The following is a 5,778-nucleotide window of genomic DNA, read 5'->3' as shown; positions in this document are numbered from 1 at the left end:
AAGACTTACCTGGATGCTAAACCCGTCCGGCAACATTTGTGTCAGATTCACCCGAGAAAAGCTGCTGCTATTAAAGCAGAAGTTGAAAAATTACTCAAAGCAGGTTTCATTTATCCAATTTCGTTAACTGATTGGGTATCGAATATTATTCCTGTTAACAAAAAGCAAGGGACAATAAGAATATGTATCGATTATAGGGACATTAATCGAGCCTTTCCAAAGGACAATTACCTAACTCCCTATATCGATCAAATCATTGATGATTGTGCCGGCAGCGAAATATTCTCCTTCATGGATGGTTTTTCCGGATACAATCAAATCAATATTCTACCTGCCGATCAACCAAAAACGGCTTTCATTTGTCCATGGGGGACATTTGCTTATTGCAAATTACCTTTTGGGCTCAAGAATGCTGGGGAAACTTTTCAAAGGGCCATGTCTTATGCATTTCATGACATCAAGCACATTGTGCAACCCTATCTCGATAATTTGCCTACTCATTCATTACATCGAGCTGATCATCTCATCCATTTACGAGCAATCTTTATGAGGTGTAGGCATTATCGGATTAGGTTGAATCTACACAAGTGTGTTTTCTGTATAGAAACGGGTCAGTTACTAGGTTTTTTTATTTCGAAAGCCGGCATTCGCGTCGATCCCTCGAAGGTTGAAGCTATTGTCAAATTGCCTCCTCCTTCGAGTCTTCGCCAACTCCAAAGTTTGAAAGGGAAAGCAAACTTTTTACAATGATTCATTCCTAACTACGCCGAGGTTACAAAGGGTTTTACCCGGTTGTTGAAACAGAATACTCCATTCTATTGGGATGAGATAGCTCAGAAATCTTTTGATGCACTAAAACACGCGTTGAACCATGCACCAATATTGCATCCTCCCAACTACAACCAGGACTACTTCTTGTATCTCGTCGCCTCCCATTCCACCATTAGAATGGTGTTAGTTCAGGAAGATGAATTTGGTACTGAACATGTGATATATTACCTTAGTCGAATGTTAAATCCAACTAAGCTAAAATACTCACATGTGGAGAAATTGGCATTGGCAGGCGTTCAAGCTGTCCAACGTTTTCGTCATTACATTTTACTACGTAAAACTACAGTAATTTCTGATTGCAACCCTATGATCTATATTTTGACCAAGCAATTGCTAGGGGGCAAGTACTCCAAATGGATCGTGATCCTGCAGGAGTTCGACTTGGAATTTGAAAAGTCTAAGTTGAAGAAATCTTTAGTTTTTGCAGAGTTAATGTGTGACTTCCCGCGTGCTGACACGGAAACTGTGGCGGAGGAGCCCATTGCGGACGAATCCTTGTTTCTAATCAGCACTTTAGATCCATGGTATAGATATATCATCATTTATCTCTAGACCCAATCCTTTCGGCCAGAAATTTCAAAGTCAGAACGTCGAAAAATACGATTCCAGTCCCAACAATTCAGAATTATTGGTGATACTCTTTATCGTCGTGGGGCGGACTCTGTTTTTCGACATTGTTTAACACATGAGGAAGCTAAAAGGAATCTAAATGACTGTCATTTTGGAGCGTGTGGCAGTCATATGTCTGGGTATGCCACAACCCAAAAGATATTGTGCGCTGGCTACTTCTGGCCGTCTTTGTTTAAAGATTGTATTAACGCGGTTCGAAAATGACACAACTGCCAAATTTTTTATCGAAAGATGCGTGCTCCACCTACTCCTCTCCACCCTATAATTGCCATTGGTCCTTTTGCCAAATGGGGTATCGATTTTATTACATGTAACCCTCACTCGGCCGGGGGGCATGCATATATCATCCTTGCGGTAGATTATTTTACCAAGTGGGCCGAGGCGATGCCTACATTTGAGGCAGATGGAAAAACAACTGTGATTTTCGTGTTCAATCATATAATTGCTAGGTTTGGTGTTCCACAAGTGATTATCACTGATCATGGGCATCATCTTCGAAACATTATGATTATGGAACTTACAAGCCAGCTTGGCTTGCGTTACGATAGTTCAACTCCTTATTATCCACAAGCTAATGGTCTGGTTGAATCCATCAACAAATTTTAAGTCATCATGATCCGACGAATCATTGGGATTCATCGGTCGAATTGGAATAACATGCTATTTTCAGTGCTTTGGGCATATCGAACCTCAGTAAAAAACGTCAACAGGGTTCACTCCTTTCCAACTAGTTTATGGTCTGGAAGCTGTGTTACCCATTGAATGCGAAATCCCGTCATTGCAAATGGCCATCGAGTTAGTTCCAGCCACTTACGAAGAGGAAAAACGTTTGCTATACTTGGCTCAATTAGATGAGAATCAACGTGATGCTGCATTGGCGATTGAAACTCATGCAAAACATATTAAAGCTCAGTATGATCGAAATGTGACCCCTCGAAATTTTTCGGAAGGAGACCTAGTCTTATTGTACGATGAAGCTAATGATAAATTAGGCGCTAGAAAATTTGTTCCGATGTGGCATGGTCCCTATGTTGTCAAGCGAAAGCTAGCAAAAGGGGCCTATGAATTGGTAGACTTTGACGGGGACTCTTTAGGTAAACCCAGAAATGGTCTTTACCTGAAGAGGTATTATGCTTAAAGAATGGGTGTGGATATTTTTAGTTAGGTTAGCTTTCTTTCTAGCTGGTGTGTTTTAGTTTAAAAAGTGTGCTTAGCTTAGAGAGTGTTTTTCGTCATTATTCCTGCTTATCTTGGTTTTACTTTTGATATTGCAGATGTCGATGCCTCTCCAAACATACATTGGTTTCTCTGATGGTGCTTGTCGTAATACACGGAACATTTCTTCCGCAGCTTGGGTTATCTATTTGCCCTCTGACGAGTTGGTGTCTATGCATGGGGTAAGCCTCAGTCAAACAACGAACAACATTGCCGAGTATAGTGCAGTGATTGAGTTATTATCTGAATCTATTTCATTTGGGATTCAGAGTTTGATAGTGAGGTTAGATTCTGAACTCGTTGTATTACAGCTTAATAGAGTATATGCCATTAGAAATCCAGTGTTATTGAGATTGTTCTTGAGAGTGCGTCTCTTGGAACGTGAATTTGATTATATTGAATATCAGCATATTCCAAGATCTTTAAATACATTAGCAGACGCAATCGCTTCTCGAATGTTAAGTAGACATTTGCAATAATCATACATGTAAATTTAAAAGCATTCTATAACATGTTTTGCAAGATAAGCCGGTAATAGTGATATAGTATAATATAGGAGTGTGTCAAGATATACATCGTCCTTGATCATAGGTTGAAAAACACCTTATGATCGGCAAAAATGATAAGTACAAAAAGCAAAAAATGTCATATGTGTCTACAATAGGCGATCATCCTATCACTGGTGATGATCTCGATAAGAAACCACTGTACGGGCCACCTTACAAAGGAACCTCCTAAAAGGTCCTGGGACCCCAATCACATAGCGCTGAAGTCGACGAGGAATTTCATCTATGCCGGTCTCTGGAATGTCTCCTGTCAAATGCTCTAGATGGCTCTCCAATTCGGCCAAGGTCTCTGCGGATTCGTCCTGTGGGGCTGGTGCCACTGCAGCTGGTTGTTTCCTCTCATAAGGTCGGAGAGCAGCTGGTCACTGTGGACCCACATCAGCATTTGAAACTTTTTACTATCAATTTTGGGACGAGATAAAAACAAAAAAAAATTAAATTAGGAAAATGTTGAAAATGATCTTACCTGAGTCATCCCATTGCTCTCCTGGTGGAAGAGCCATGTCTGGGTCACCGCGAAAATCTACCCCAGCGTAAGGAAAATCCTGAATAGCAAAAACCTGATTTTCCAACCAATGGAAATACTCAGGTTTGAATTGAACGACCTCTGTCCCCTCATGAGGATGACGAGCCATAACTACAACCCATCACATCAGTTTGGGCTCTCGAGGAAGTCCAGCTCCAACAGTGAGGTGCTGCGGGACCAACATTAGGACCCTCTCTAGACCAAAGCTCACAACTAAAGCACCATATCCAAAGGTCTTCAATTGTATGTTCTTGGCTCTGGTCAGTTGGCTTTTTACATTAGCCAACACAACATCGCACCAGTTGAAGATGGTGCCTCGAAAGTAGTGAACTGCCATCCGCATCTGGGATCTAGTGGTAATATGTAGTGCGGCGCTCCCATAGAGCCTAGTAACAGTAAACGCGATCACCATGAGTTCAGGATGGGATATGGTTTTGACGTCTATCCCTTTGTCTCTAGTTTGGTTGTTGCAGAACTCTAGCCGGAGGCTATCGACAGACTGGCCACCTGGCCTAGTCCTGAATAGAGTCAAGTCTTCACCTCTCTTAGGCAAACCAGTCAAAAAGTATATGTCTGCCAGCTCAATTTCAAGCTAGTGGCCACCAATGAAGAAGCACTAGTCCTGTATGCTCCACCTGTCTACCAGCCACTGCAAGAAGTCCACCTGAGCCCTCATGCCAGGTATGGCCCAGAATTTGTACAAGCCGCATGCCTTCAATGCATCGATCGAAGGTTGGTGATTTAACGTGGCAAGATCTACGTCCTCATGCTCCCGTTCTCGCCAATCAAGCATGATGTATACTCTACATCCAATAAAAAGGTGAATTAGAATGCAAAAAATTGAATTGTTTGGGTAAATTTTGAGAAATTTAGGGTTAAAAACCCTTGCTGCGGGGACCGCACCCTCTCTGTTAGAGACAGTGCATGGGTCCGTACCTTGCCTTCATGATAGGTGCGGGCCCCTGACTTTTTCCCCACTGAGAAAAATTCGGGGTTCGCAGGTTACCTGTGTTGTGCCTGCGGGCCCCCGCGCGCGGGTTTCTAGCCTAAAAACCCTCTAAAAAATGAAATAAAACCCTAAAAACAAATTGAAACGGATGAAATTGAAGAGTAGGATGATGTGGATTACCTGGAGGAGACGACGCTCGATTCCGACGGATGGATTTTCCGCAATCTTCACGGGAAGTTTTTGACCAAAAGCACTATTTTCTCACCCAAATCTCAAACGGTAAAAATGAATTGACGAAAGCCCTTTTTATAAGTTTTTTGAATAAATGAATTGTAAATTTGTTTATGTTTCACTTTAGAAAGGTAACTTTTGCAGCATTTTTATCCATTTTAAATAGGTATGAGTAATGTTTGCATTTTTGTTCAGGATAACGGATTTTTCAGGCGAAATCGGTCATTTTCGACGAAAAAACATTTAGAGTCACCTTTAAGCTCTTTTCTAACTCCTAAAACATGAAAAGATCGCCGAGTTTTTCTTTTTAAACTCATTAAAACGGAACTAAAAAGATGGTCCACTTACAGCTCTTTTCTGACCATAAAAACATGAAAAGATTGCTGGATTTTGTCGTTTCAAATTCGATATTGGTTATAAAACGATGTGTCATTGTTCGCTTTTATACTTTTTCGGATCAGAGGAACTAATTACAAAAAGTAATCCTTGGTCGTAATGATCAAGCGGTTCTCTAAAGTATTATTTTATACTTTTTCAGGCTTGGGAGACACAAATTTACGAAAAAGGTCAACCCTGGAGTCTTCTTAAGTTTTTTCAGACTCTCTAAAATTGAAAAACGCCGAGTTTCTCCTATACTGGACTCGTTAAAATTTAACAGTAAAGGACCTATTCAATTACAAACAGGAACGGACCACTCCTTCTTAGGGTTCGAATTTAAACTAAGTTGGACTCATCCGAAGGATGAGCTTAAAATCAAGCAAATGTTATCCTCCTCAAGCTTGTCAAAAATAAAGAGGTACTTGCCAGAAATGGTGGGGGAAAAGAGAGAA

Source organism: Pinus tabuliformis, chromosome 6 (assembly GCF_031772625.1).
Source record: "Pinus tabuliformis cultivar Carrire ecotype Pingquan chromosome 6, CPIR1, whole genome shotgun sequence".
NCBI classification, from domain to species: domain Eukaryota; kingdom Viridiplantae; phylum Streptophyta; class Pinopsida; order Pinales; family Pinaceae; genus Pinus; species Pinus tabuliformis.
This window is presented reverse-complemented; position numbering follows the sequence as displayed.